General features: G+C 39.6%; 2 non-coding genes across 2 annotated transcripts; both read right to left on the bottom strand.

The window, feature by feature from the left end:
* Nucleotides 1–11,040: 11,040 nt before the first annotated feature.
* Nucleotides 11,041–11,113, bottom strand: trnar-ccu (transfer RNA arginine (anticodon CCU)). Its single transcript has one exon. It is a non-coding gene; the product is annotated as a tRNA-Arg (tRNA).
* Nucleotides 11,114–11,136: 23 nt separating this feature from the next.
* On the bottom strand, nucleotides 11,137–11,245 carry LOC129097818 (U5 spliceosomal RNA). The gene has a single exon (XR_008531547.1). It is a non-coding gene; the product is annotated as a U5 spliceosomal RNA (small nuclear RNA).
* Nucleotides 11,246–14,283: the final 3,038 nt, after the last annotated feature.

Raw genomic sequence — 14,283 nt, 5'->3', positions numbered from 1 at the left:
GTTCAGGAAATTATAAAGAGTTAAGTGCTTTTTTAACTTGATTTACCAAACCAGTAAACTTCAAGGCTTCCATGAATGAAATACTTAACCCTGTCACATAATTACGTCTTCCAAAAATACATTTATATCTGATCCCAATAGACACAATGTACAAAATATCAGCAATTTTCACTTTTAAGTGTGAATAGAATACTGAATAGGTATTTAGGAGACTGACATGGTGGTCCCAAAAGACACAGCTGTGCCATGCCCCCCCCCCAGGGTTGATCAATGCGCTAAAGGCTGAATCAATACCTGAGACACTGTGTAGGAGGGTGAGGACTGTAGGGCTCCCCGTAAGGACTTTCAGGACAAAAGAGATCATTGCCCACACAAAGGTACTTAAATGTCCATTTGTTTTACTTGCACAACATAATTAGCACAAGTAAAATATAAACAGAAAATGGACAGTGACAGCTATAGCCCCATCATGAGTATCTGCCAATACTCTTGTCACCCAAAATTGAATAAATTTAAATCAGACAGTTTTAAACATCCGCTGCAAAAAAGCCTTTAGGGGACTTTTCACCACAGTCTGACGTTTTGTGCCGTTGCTACAAAATATGCTACACCTGCTCAAACTGATACTAATATGTTGACAAATTATTTGGACATCTGAAACTCTGCTGAATCAAGGAAATATCTTACACAAGTTTATTATTGTTCAACAAATTAAAATAAAAAATGCTACCAGAGGCCCCACCACAAAGACTCTTAAACTAGAAATGATTCAGCGACACATACTTCTGCTCGTTATAGAGATATAACCTTCTGTAAAAACTCATTGTTTTATTAAATTGGTGCTTGGTATTTTGCCTAACAGCCTGGTTGGAGCATAAAAAGACATGAACATGTATAATAATCATCAGTTGAAACAGTTCTGGGTAACAGGTACGTTTTTCATACACTATAATTATGGCTTTAACAGCTCTTGCTCAACCTCCTGAAGAAAGGTGCTCTTAACTGTGTTTACCGTGTCTTATTTTCACCAGCCACTGAAGATTGAATTCAATTGCAATAACATGTAAAGAACGCCATTTCGCACAGATACTGGCAGCAAATGAGTCATGTATAGAAGGCTATGATGCTTCATTGACCATAAATGCACAAGAGGTTGATTGTAGCCATCTGTAGGAGAAGGTGTGTGTGTGTGTGTGTGTGTGTGTGTGTGTGTGTGTGTGTGTGTGTGTGTGTGTGTGTGTGTGTGTGTGTGTGTGTGTGTGTGTGTGTGTGTGTGTGTGTGTGTGTGTGTGTGTGAGAGGACTCTCAGATAACCCCCCTGAATCAGAAGAGGAAGTCACGAGACGAGGGAGTGTAAGTGATTCATTTCCAGGTCATCAGTAACTAGGAGGAGAGTGAATCACTTTGGATGGCTGTTTGAAATATGCAAGATCTGTAGGCGTTGTGTTGTAAGACTTATGTCTGGATGTACATTCGATATGTACAGACACCAGCCCGACTCACCCTGTGATGACTCAGGCCTTAATGAGCCCTCCAGATTCTTCAGGGCAGCAGCAGATAAAGGGAACCAGATATCAGATCAGTGGTGCTTCTGTTTGTGAGGTCATTTCCCTGAAAATAGACTGAACTGTGGAGGCTGAGGACACACATGGTAACAGTAGAGCCTATACATACACAATGAACCCTCAGCGGGTGGACACTACAGGGAAAGACAACACACACGCCACCACATGCACACAAAAAGACAGTTGTGTGCACTTTATCAATGGACTTGAAATGTGTAAATAAGGAAACTTTAGAAAGAATAATCTAACATTGAGTTCAGACACATGGCGTGGGCTCAAAAACACACACACACACACACACACACACACACACACACACACACACACACACACACACAGTCATCCTGAGGAACAATCCCTCTCTTTCTCCCGATCATTGCGTCACAATCCTCCCATGATGCTACGCAGCAGGGCTGGGAATCCCAGCTGCACCGTGTCAGGGTGGAGGTCTCCTCTGCTGACCCTGTGGAGGAGTGGACACATATCCACACTTCCAGCCCTCTGGTGCATTCCCTGTTCCAGGAACATGTGGGACGACTGCAGCCGATAGTAAACAATAACGTGTACGGAGTGCAGAGTGCATCAACAATCTTTCTAGATTTTTCTGACGACGCTAGCAGCAGGTGTATGGAAACACACCCACATAGTAGTGTTGATGAGAAGGGCAGACATTTGGGAGACTGTAAGAGTTTTCACTGTACTGTTTGTTCTCTCTTTTCTGCAGCTGGAGTTACGGTACTCAACAGTTTTGTTTTCAAGAACAATCGTTGTACTTTTGTTTCGAGGCTACATACCTCAAACAAAATAACCCTAACACAAACAACTTCATGGGGTGGAATATGAGACACATCTATACCAGTCCCTTTTCTCTCTATAATCCTCTCGTTTAGGTCAGTTTCAGTCTCAAATTCCTGTTCCTGTTGAGTAAAACAGGTCTCAATGCTTTGTGGGGAATCTTCATTTGCTTTTGTTCAGAATATCTCCAAGACAAAAAACCTGTCCCAGAGTCAGTATAGACAACAAAGGGATAGTTAAAGGAAGACCTTCTTTCAACATGTCTACATGGATGTGAAAGTCCTTATGATGCAGAGGTTAGCAGATTTGAAACTGAAGCTGAAAGGATGTTTGGTAGATTCCTGAAAATGACTGAGTTAAAGGGCAAACACGATGATAGTAACAACTAAGTAAGAACACTTGAGCAAGCACACACATATATCTGTATAGCATAAAAAATGACACCGTAAACCCTCTCTTTTCTCTCGTTTTTCCGTCATACACAAAAGGAATGACGGAGGAAGGAAGGAAATTAAATTTTTGCGCGCTACTAATTTGTTTGTTTGTTGAAGAGATTAAGGACCTGGCCCTGACTCTGACATTGTAAAGCAGAATCCGGAGTGCTGTGTGCGGTCATGTTGAGGCAACAAAAGTACTTTAGTTACGGATAGGGGACGATTGGGGTTTTGGCTGAATGTTTATAAAGTCAACATGTCATGTCTTGTGCTTTTGAGCTTTCTCAATATTCAACGAAGACCATGATCTTTTCCCAAAGTTGAATTAAAAGTGCATAATACCAGATTGGGAGCATTTCAGTGGCCTCTCATTTAATTCTCTGCTCAGGTACACATTACTCCATTATGTCTTTACATAGATAGTAGTTGTTTGCTGATTAATTGTTGTATATTGCTCCTTTAAAGTGCAGTGGGTGCATACAAATGTAAATCATGATTTAGTTGAATGTTGTCTGTTGTCACTTAGTTTTTTCCAAATGTTCATTAAAACTGTTGCCTTTATATGTTAATAAGTGTAATCCTAGCAGCATTACTAAAATATATCAGCTGTTACAAATCACTAATAATAATTTATACTAGACACTGTTGAAAAAAACGTTTTCTTTAAAATGGTAAATATTATCTTTATGACATAATTTGACATTCAAACAGAGAAAGCCCTTTTCCACAGTCTCCATCAATGTCAAACGCATTCACCATCATGTGATGAAGAAATGGATTGCTTAGCTTGCGTCACCTCTGCCCCCTCACATGTCTCAAATGATTCCTATTGATTGTGAAACCACTGACTTGCAGATTGATTATTGCTGACTGAGAAGTGACAGATTCTGAGTCATTAAGTTATTGGGAAAACTGAATTGCTGAAAATATCTCACCTTCATTCAAGTCAGCAAAAGTAAGTTTAGTTTGATGATTAATGAATAACCAAGCTCAGCAGATGAAGTTTCAGTGAAAATAAAGTATATACCGGTCAGAGTTATGTTCAGGACTAAAGAATAGAAGTTTCTTATATGCTAACTAACATCACTATTTAGACCGATGTTTAGCATTGTGTCACTTAGCATCCCAGTTTAGGTATCATTCCAAGACCGCATATAACGTATTTATCATTAATTGATGAGGAATAACAATTAAACATTAATTAAAAATAATTGTATCATTCTGCTGTAAAATGAAAGTGTTAGCATTAAACCCAACACCATGCCTATGCTTTCCTTAAAACACTTAAATCCCTTATAGGGAAACACTCACACATAAAGTAAATAATGCTCTTCAAGCACTCTCTTCTTCATCAATCAGATAACAATCACTATAAAATCGCTATAGTGCCAAAGATTACACGTTATGAAGCAAAGTCAGTGCCTTGAGGGCCTCTTTGTTTGATTAAGTGCAGACCTCCAACAATTTCTTGCCACAAGTTACTGTACGTGGCATGCAGAGGCTTGTTTCTTTGATTCTTCTGTACTTTTCAGCTGTGCAAACACATCTCTGGTGTATGAGGTGTTTCCATGGAAGCGCTAAAATACTACTGATTGGCTGTACCAGTTCTTATGTAAAATCAATAAGAATCAATTTTAAGACTCATTTGGCGGGGAGATTCTTTGACGTCCAAAGGGAGGAAATGTAACATTGGACAGAGATGGAAACACTTGTATGAGGATCTAGCCAGATTTGAGATGTGTGTATCCTCTATGAGGAGAGGAAAGGCACCTCATGGATCCTCCCTCCAATACACACCCTCTCCCTGGCCTATGATGTCATCCCTTCGCTTTAAACAAAAAGACAAGAGGAGGCATCAGGTGGTGCATCTTCACCCCCCCTCTATCCATCCATCTATCCCTCCTTCTCCACAGGGACTGACCCAGCTGTGGTGGTCTTAACACCCTCGATCAATACCTGTCAGCCCTGCACTCTCTCACTCATCCATCCATCCATCCATTCACTGAAGGTACTCATCTCCTTATTGAGCATAATACATCCAACAGGCCTGTTCTATGGACCACTTTAAAGGCACAGTCTAGCGATTAAAACTGAAACATATTGTGGCGAAATAAATTCAATAGCATCACACTCGGGGGCAGTAAAGAAATCTTTAATTTCCCGGGTCATATTCAACCTTGGCGAACAGTGACTCGCAAATTTGCGTTGTTGATCAAAAGCAAACAGTATTGACATTGTTGACCATCGAGGTTTAAAGATCAACATTGAGAAAGGTAATGTAGCTTTTTACCAATGTCTATCGGATCCGTTCCAAAGAGGAGGAATTTGCATAGCAATTTTTCATAAACTGTCTGAATGTATTGTTATTGCCAAGCAAACAAGCTTGCTAACTGTTAATTAGGGCTGGGAGATAATTCAAAATGCTAATTTATCATCTTTTAATTGGATCATATCGTGATGGAATCATATATCTCTATATCATGATCTGCGTTTCCTCCATCATACCATGAAGTAAAAAAAAAAAAAAAAAACAGAAAATCCTATTCAAACAATACCATTCATGCTGACAAATGTATTTTTGCATCTCATGCTAGTGTCTTAAAAGTGCTGAGTCACTTAATCCTTTATTTCAGAAAATACTGCCCCATTAATAGATAGCCTAGGCAGTATGACTCATTGCAGTGTGACTCGTATACAGCTGGATTTCTTTGAGAGTATCTCTTACAGTGTGGAGGCAGGTTTGGCCTGGAGGAAGAGTTTTGTTTTATTTGGAGCAGATTGGGGATCAGATGTCCAGCGGTGAGGCTCAGGAGGCGTAAGCATCAGCAGCGCTCCACACCTCTTCTGTGTTTATCATCTGTTTATCCTGTCTAACTTGCACAACTGATACACAATAGATCTACTGATCTCCACAGAGATTTGGCACTAAATAAACATCATATGGTTTTGAAACAATTTGAATGTTTATGCTGGTAAAATAAAGATTTTTTTTAAACTGCTTGCCCAGTGTTATTTTAGACCAATATAACACATTCTCTTGTAATTTCATCTCTTATTTCTCCCACTCCTCTGTTAGTCCAGCAAGTTGTTTAAAATGTACTTTCTGGGCTCAGTGGTGTGTGCTCAGTCACAATGGGACTTAATGGCTACAGGAAGTGTTTGAGTGCATTAAATAAGCATACAAACACATGCATGACCATGGGTCCATGTGTGGGGTCCAGGGGAGGAGGCAGCAGACAAGGACTGTACGAGCACAGCGCTTGTTGTTTACCAGTCAGTGTCACAGCAGCAAGATTGTTTCCCTCAGAGGCGACAACAGGCTGGCTTGACTTGAGATTACATTCCTGGACGCCTACGGAAAAACCAGCATCATGTTCCATGTCAGGCAGCCGTACACCAACCGTTACCGCGGAGACCAGAGCAGAAATGGGCTAAACAGAAGTGTTGAGAAGTGTTTGGGTTGTCAAGAGAGTGAGAGTCATCCACTCGGAGCCCAAGAGATATAAATGGAAAGGGTCGTTAATGTGAAATGCACTTAATGTAAAATGCAGTTGAGTCACATGTTTTTAAATGGAAAGCATTAACAGTCTCATGTTAACAAAACTAGAGCACTTTATCATGAATTCAACTTCACCTTACTCATGCTTAGTGGGTGTTTGGACTCAAGATAACAACATCAACTAGTGCAAATAAAATCATTCCCTCAGTTATTTGTTCTTTTATTGGAAAAAAAGGTGCAGTCCCATATAACCATTTTTTGTTACTTATTGTAACACACAGTTTTTGTTTTGTTTTTTTCCAAAAGAACAAATACCAACAGCATATCTCAATAGAGCAGAAACCAAGGTGCTCATGAACAAAAACATATAATCTTGTTATGACTGGACAGTGGAAGAAAATACAGTGTTTTCAGAGCTAATTTTAATTTGACCATGTGAATTTTCCAGCAAAAAATAAATAGTCTATTAAAGATAGGTTGTTGTTGAATGTGATTTTTCTTTTGCTTCTTAACAAAACACAAATGGTATTGAACTCTGAGATATTCAGGTGACAGCAAATTAATATTATTGAACCTCTGTAGATGACGACAAAACCATGTAGATTGACAGAAAGCAATGGTAAGAGAAAAATATATTTCTTGTTTTTGTTTTTGCAGTATTTGTCGTAGCACATCCTTGAGAAACCATGTTTATGAAAAATAAACAGCTTTTAGTCCAGACCCATGCATCTGCCACTACAAGTCATGGTCCTGATCTTTGACCCTTAAAGAGCTGAAACCTCTTTGTCTGTAAAACCACAACACTAATCCTGTAAGACCCTCCACACTGACCCCTTAGAGACCACCACTATCTGATGACAGCACCTGTTATCCATCAATACATTTAAGGTAAAGTTGCTGGCAGCAGCATTGGGTTCTAGAGGCACAGTATGGTGAGGAGACACAGACCAGACAGTCTCACAGATGCTATCAAACACAGACACATCAGTGAAGGTCTTATCTACCTTTTTCTACCTGTGGCCCCTTCCCATTCCACTTTCATCTCCATCACACTTGTCTACTCCGTCTCTTTCAAAGTCCTCCTCTTCGGCGTGTCCCTGCACGACTCGTCTAGGATTCCAGAATATCTCACAGCCAAAATAGAGAGTGTACTCAGAGGAAGACATAACAAGGTAGCGCTGATTTCTGATGTTCCCATTTCCCGTGTCAGCTGCATGCATATGTTCATGCACAAACCATAGCAGTGGTTCTCAACATTGGGTTTGGTACCCTCTACAAGGTCCTAAAATAAATCGGAGGGGTCACTAGATAACTACAGGGTAAGGACTGTAAAAACACTTTTTTTAACCTAAAAAAGGTAGGGATGCCTACCGACACTCGGTATTAAACGGCACGGGATTATGAAAGACCGAAGTATTGATTAGCTCTGGCGTTACTGGTGCTTGTTATTGATACTTTTTAATGTTTTGTTGTATTTTAGTATCATTGCAGCGAGCATTTCAACTGCTTTCTCTGTCGGGCTGAGCTCCTCCAACTACACAAACACATAGACACAGGCACATACACACAATGCGTAAGAGGGCAAAGAGGCGGCAGTAGTGAAGTGAGGTTGAAGGCAAAGGGAAGAATACTCAAGTTGATGGCAACTACGATCATTATTGATACTGCATTGAAATGTTCTTGAGTCAAAAAAGCCAACAAGTTATCAATAAATCTGGTCAACAAGCATGGACATGTAAAAGAAAGTCAAACCTTTCTCATTCTGCCTTTTTGTTCACCATAGCCATGTTTACACAAGCAAGCATGCACGATCAGCAAAAAGCTTTTTTTTATTATTACAAACAAGCTTAAACAGAAGATGTCTGTCTTTAGTCTGTTCTTCTTTGTCTGTTCTTGTAAACATCTCTGCTCGCTGAGACAAAGCAGACAGGAGGAAAGGAGGAATGATAATATCTAATGTCTGTGTTCTTCACTATTGATTATTATAATTTATAAACCTCACTCAGGAATGTTATTCATTTTATTGACTTGTTAGATTTGTTTCCAGTGAGATATTAATGACTATATAGTGACTTTGCTGTTGTAAAACATTACTGTCGCTGCTCTAGAAACAATATTTAGTTATATATAAATTCAAATTTACTTTTAATCCTGTTCTGAATTTGTTTTTGAAAACATATACATACATATATATACACACATATTTTTTTAAAGCAAACATTTAGTCATTAAAAATAACCGAGTATTGATAAAAGTCCTTGCCGTAATAAAATGCTAAAGATACCTTTCTCTACCTGAAGGCCAACGTAGTTCTGCAACATGCTTGGAAAGAGATGAACGGATGGTCATGTTGTTGCTATCTGCATCCTCACCACGTCGATGACGCTAAAACTTACACACTGTCCCTTTAATTCCTCTCGACTCATGTGCACATGAAGTATGGAGGTTGCTATATTTCTAAAGGTCACAAGCCAAAGGAGGCGAGCGGTTGTATTAATGCTCAAATTATTTGGAAAGTGGATTTTCATCAAATGAATTGTAATCCCTAAATAATTGAATAACTTTATTATTAAGCACTATTGTTAAGAGTATAAGTGCTTCAGCAAATCAACCTGTGCATCCCTAGTGGCCTCCAAACAAGGAGTAAAGGTAAAGATTAGCTTTTAGCTATATCTACTGCAATATGTATTTATATCGCACATTGTCGCTATAAAATAAACAATAAAGTTAAATAAAACAATAAAACAATGACGGATACACAACAATTAAAAATATAAAATATAAATCATAATATTTTGATTCTAAGGGTTATCATCCCAAAGTGAATTACAAACACACAAAAAATGCCTCAAGTTGAAATAACTGACAGCACACACTCTAAAGCATCACAATATGCCATACAAACACATGGGCAGAGCGCGCAGTGACAGAATAACCAAGCTTCCTTTGGGACCCACAGCCTGCACTGAATGACCCTGAAGAGAATAGATGGAGCTCAGTTGCAAAGTTCACTCTCACCATGACATCATGAGAAAAGAAGTTTCAGATGCAGATACATTCATTATCTAAATACTCCAGCAGGACTTTTCCACTGCTCTCCTAGTCTGGGCACTACTGGCACACCCTTGGTTCTTCTCTCTTATTAACAGTTTTATAGTGTATATTGTTGTCCAGTCTACTTTTAAGCAGGGATGGAAAAAGTACAAGAATGTTGTACTCAAGTCACAAGTACTGTTTCTTTAAAGTTGGCTCGGTGATTGATTGGTGCGTAACAGTATACACAGTGCGATAATATAAGACATACGTAATTAAAAAATAGAAATATGAAAATGTACAATAAAATATGGTAAACAAATAAAACAAGCTTATTAATAAAGTGTCAAGTGTATATTAATAAAGAAAAGATGTGCAGGGGTGTGTAACTGTAAGAAATTGTCGGGGGGATGGTCAGTGGGGGTGCCGGGCTTTTTCCCCTTTACTATTTTAAAAGGGAAAATTAAAGAACACCTTTAGCTTACAAAATAAATGCATTAAATGTCAATAGTGGACCAACATCAGCAACACGGGCTGATGTTTAAACCAATAGTATGTTCCTTTTATATAGACAGCCCATGCAGCCTGTGCATAAAACTAAATTAAATTAAAAATATACAACCGCTTTTCTTTGTATTGCCTCAGTAGAACTAACTGAAGAATTAAACAAAACCCAAACGGATGAGCAAAAATAACCAGTAACAAATTAAAAGTCTATGGACACTGCGGATGCAACAAGCAATAAGCAAGGCCTACATAGCCTAATGCTTTTTATAGAATTCACTGTAAAATAGACCATTTTCTAATGGGAGCACACCAGGCACATCGCCAAATCATGTCACCAGGTAAAGGGGAGAAGAGTCCGGCTGAGGCCTGTTCCTTATCACACGGCAGCCATCTCACACTAACCCATCACCTGAACCCTAACCCCACTACAGCCGAAAGGGGCGTGGCTCAGCCTTCATGTGGATCTCAATACACCTTTAAAGTTGTGATGCTGTCACTGTCAAAGAATATATGTCCACCAACAGACAAACAGATAAACACCTGGCAAAGTACTCAAAATTGCTTCTGGGGTTGATCCCGCTACAGTTGGTGTCTCCAGGGCCACATTTGACATGATGACTCTCACACACACAAAACACACAAACACACACATACACATGTAAGTACGCTCTGTCGCAGCAGGTAAACGTCACCAAAGCAATAATACAGAGAAGCATTAAACCTCCACAGCAGTTGCAGCCAAAAACACACATATTAAAACTGCACAGTTATCACACACCACATAGAGTGCACACACACACACACACACACACACACACACACACAAACACACACACAACGCTCCGTTTCTCGGCAACGTGGTTGTCTCAATCTGCTCTAGGTTCAACTTCATTGTGAATGTAGAATCAGTCCTCTGTTGACGCTCTGCAGTCACATCGATGACTGTTGTCAAAAACAGCATTAAGTCCTTTTTATATTATTATTATTAAGCCTTTATTAGTCCCACAATGGGGAAATTATTTCTCTGCATTTAACCCATCCCGGAGGAGCAGTGGGCTGCAATGAAGCGCCCGGGGAGCAACTTGGGGTTAGGTGTCTTGCTCAAGGACACCTCGGCATGTTGCCGGTAGAGGGGTGTGAACCACCAACCTTGTGGTTACGGGACAAGCGCTCTACCTCATGTGCCACAGCCGCCCAGAAAAGCAACCACCCCAGATGGGACTCGAACCCACAATCCCTGGCTTAGGAGGCCAGTGCCTTATCCATTAGGCCACTGGGGCGCGATAACTCAGCCGAATGGCAAAGCCTGTAGTGGGCTGCCAAAAATAGGTTCAACTCATTGGTGTTCCTCTCCACGGAAGTCTTTAGTAAAAGGCGAAAGACTTGTGCGTTATGAAGAGAAACCAAAGTAAGTACACACACCTAAATTGAGGTTTAAGTTCCTCAGTGAGAAAATCCAACGTGAGCATTTTAGCATTTAGCAAATAGCCAGACACCTGCTGATGACTGACTGCAATCAACACAATTGACTTGTAACCCTTCCATAGTGAAAGCAGGGCTACTTAATGAAGTCGCACATGGGACACGTTTGCCTTCAGGGCTTTCTCTTGAGGTGCGCCAGCTATAAACCCTTTTCGGCAAGTGTAGACCAGATTGTTCTGCGCATTCGGAAGGCCTAAGCACAAATAAAAAAATATATTTTTATGAAAATACGATTTTGTTACAGTAACGAGAGTGAATGTAATTTTGTCGCATCAACCCTGTGTTTAAGTCAAATTTTCACAGTTTTCTTTCTGTAAAGTGTTATTTTCGTTTTGCATTAGTTGATACGTATTTTATCTATAAAGGGGATAACAGAACAGAGGGAGACAATTGTTAAGTTAAGAATTACTTGTGTGGCAAATGTGGCTGAAACTTAATTTTATGAGTTTCCTTTTTGACATGAGAAGAGCAGATAACAACCACTACAGGTTGACCCCATGAACTGGATGATAATAGGGGAGATGATGACATGGCTTGATATGGTCCTCCTGAAGACTTTTCTGGATGGGGATGTTGTGAACTGGTGACATTTGGAAATAAGAAGCACATGCACTGACAGTCCATGTCAGATAATGTCATCAGGCCTGGAAACATGATTAATCAGCACTAACCAACCAGGAGTCACACCGATGTGGCTGAGAGCTCTGCTGCAACAGGCCCTCTCAACCTGAGAGCTGTTCATACAAATACTGTTATCACTCACAGCATCTTCACTTTCTCTTTTCTATCTTTTTCTTTCTTTTTTCCATTATCTCATTCTTAAAACAAAACCCAAAACACTTTCATCCTGCAGAGGAACAGGTGAACATGGACAATGTCATTTGTCAACATAATTTCTTGTGCTGTTCTGAGTGCAGTGTTGGAGAGATAGGATAAGAGGTTTCAGTCAAGTGACTACACAAGCAATTTTGCTGACGATAAAAAGCCCTTGGGAGGGAATTTGGAGTAAACATTTAACAGCATAAGCAGATTTGCTCATGTGTTAATGTCCTTTTTCTTTGTGTTTATTCCTCTATTATCCCCTCAATGTGTGACACAATTGCCAGTTTGTTTTGTATGAGTTTATTATATTATGACCACACAGTTTGATAATGCAAACAGCTTGACAACCGTGTGCCTCTCAGCATGTAAAAAAATTTAACAATTAATAATTGAGTTTTAATGATAATTAATTGCAAATCCAATAATTGATTCAAAGTTTTATAAAACTAGAAAACCCCATCCTGGTGCCGTAGGCAGGATCTTAGAAATACTGAGGTCATAATTTCCTCCTAACACAACCCGAACCCACTCAGAAAAACTTTAACCAGACTCCAAGAAGAAGGTGTAAACATGTTTAGTTTTAAACCCAGAAATACAAAACTACTAGTGACAATTCTGACTCAATTATTTGTTTCTTTTCTTGTGGTGCAAAGGGTAGCTATAAGTTAAAATATACTGAGTCTAAAAATACTGAAAAGAGCTTGTAATCACACCCAAAAGGTCCCTAAAATCCCTAAATTACTTGATAACATAACCTCAGTGTCCTGCATAACCTTATTCCTCAACACGTGCCATGGAGATTATTTGGACAGACCCTAGTAAAGGCTATTCTGACTTGAGGCAGAGATTCTCCTAGCATACAATTGCCATCATTCAACAAAGTTTTACATAGCACAAAAAGTTGAACAAAAGTTCAATATCTGCTATTCAATCTGTATAACTGTCATGGAAACTTACCATAACAGACAGCAAACATTCCTCAGCTGTTACGTCTTCTCACCTACCTCGCCTTCCTGCCTGCCATCAGTTTTGATCCTCGAAGATCTAATGAGCATGAATCAAGTGCAATTACCACATAGCCATCTGCAGACAATGAAGAATAACACTTTTGCTTTAATGACTTGACTCAATTATGTCGGGTTATAGCCTGATTGTACGGTATCAAAACATCAATTTCGCACAATTTTCTCTCCCCTTCAACCCCCTCTTGGGGCTGTAACAGCTGGATTTGGACCCATCTTTGGCCAATCATACATCCTCTGCATTAGGCCTGTCCCCGTCTAGACAGACTACATTATCCTAGGCCGTCCTTTTTTGTTATGAGAGTATAGCATTTAAAAACAATTCAGCTTATTTCTCCAATTATCATCAGTATTTTGAAGATTGTCTGATATGGCTAATGGGTTTCATACAATTGTCTATCATCATTATACATTTCATGAGTCTAGTCAGGCAGAAAAGGGACAGTACTACATTTTAACATCTACAACCTGCAACATTAACCATTCAAGACCAAAGGCAATGACATTTAAGGGACAACACAACATTGCTACATTATTATGACTTCAGGGGGCCCACACCGGATATTCTTGGCTCTCCTCATAGGGAGTATCAGGGTCTTGGCGTCCTATACTGGAATGTGGATCAAAATGATCCAACATCCTCCATCATCCTGGAATGTTTGGAATGAAATGAGTATTTGAGCCAGGATGAATAAAAATATGTGTAGGGATCTGTTGGGAGTTACAAGGAGTAGTTGGAGGCTGTGGGGGGGGTAAACACATGTATGTTGCAGCCTGTCATCCTTAACTGGTGAGAGGCTGCAGAAGACGCAGTGCCCTTTGGATGTGATGGGAAAAAAAGCAATAAAACTACGACTGCCCTTTTTGCTCATGAAGCGCAGGTGTTCTTGTGAGATTAAACAACATTTACAAGGATACATGTGGTTATCCAAGGCAAATGTCAAGCCATAGGTTGGTAAAAACACCTGGAGATAAATCTGTGCTTCACTTTAGGCAGCTAATACAAAAAAGTACACATAAGCCAATACTGACTGTTGTAAGAAACATGAGAGGCAAGGCTGACAGAGTGGATAAAGATAAAGAAAAAGGCTTAATAATAAGATGAATTAGCACATTGATAAATA

This window comes from Anoplopoma fimbria, chromosome 10 (genome assembly GCF_027596085.1).
Source record: "Anoplopoma fimbria isolate UVic2021 breed Golden Eagle Sablefish chromosome 10, Afim_UVic_2022, whole genome shotgun sequence".
NCBI lineage: Eukaryota > Metazoa > Chordata > Actinopteri > Perciformes > Anoplopomatidae > Anoplopoma > Anoplopoma fimbria.
The sequence above is the reverse complement of the archived record's forward strand: the minus strand, read 5'-3'. Positions and strand labels throughout refer to the sequence as shown.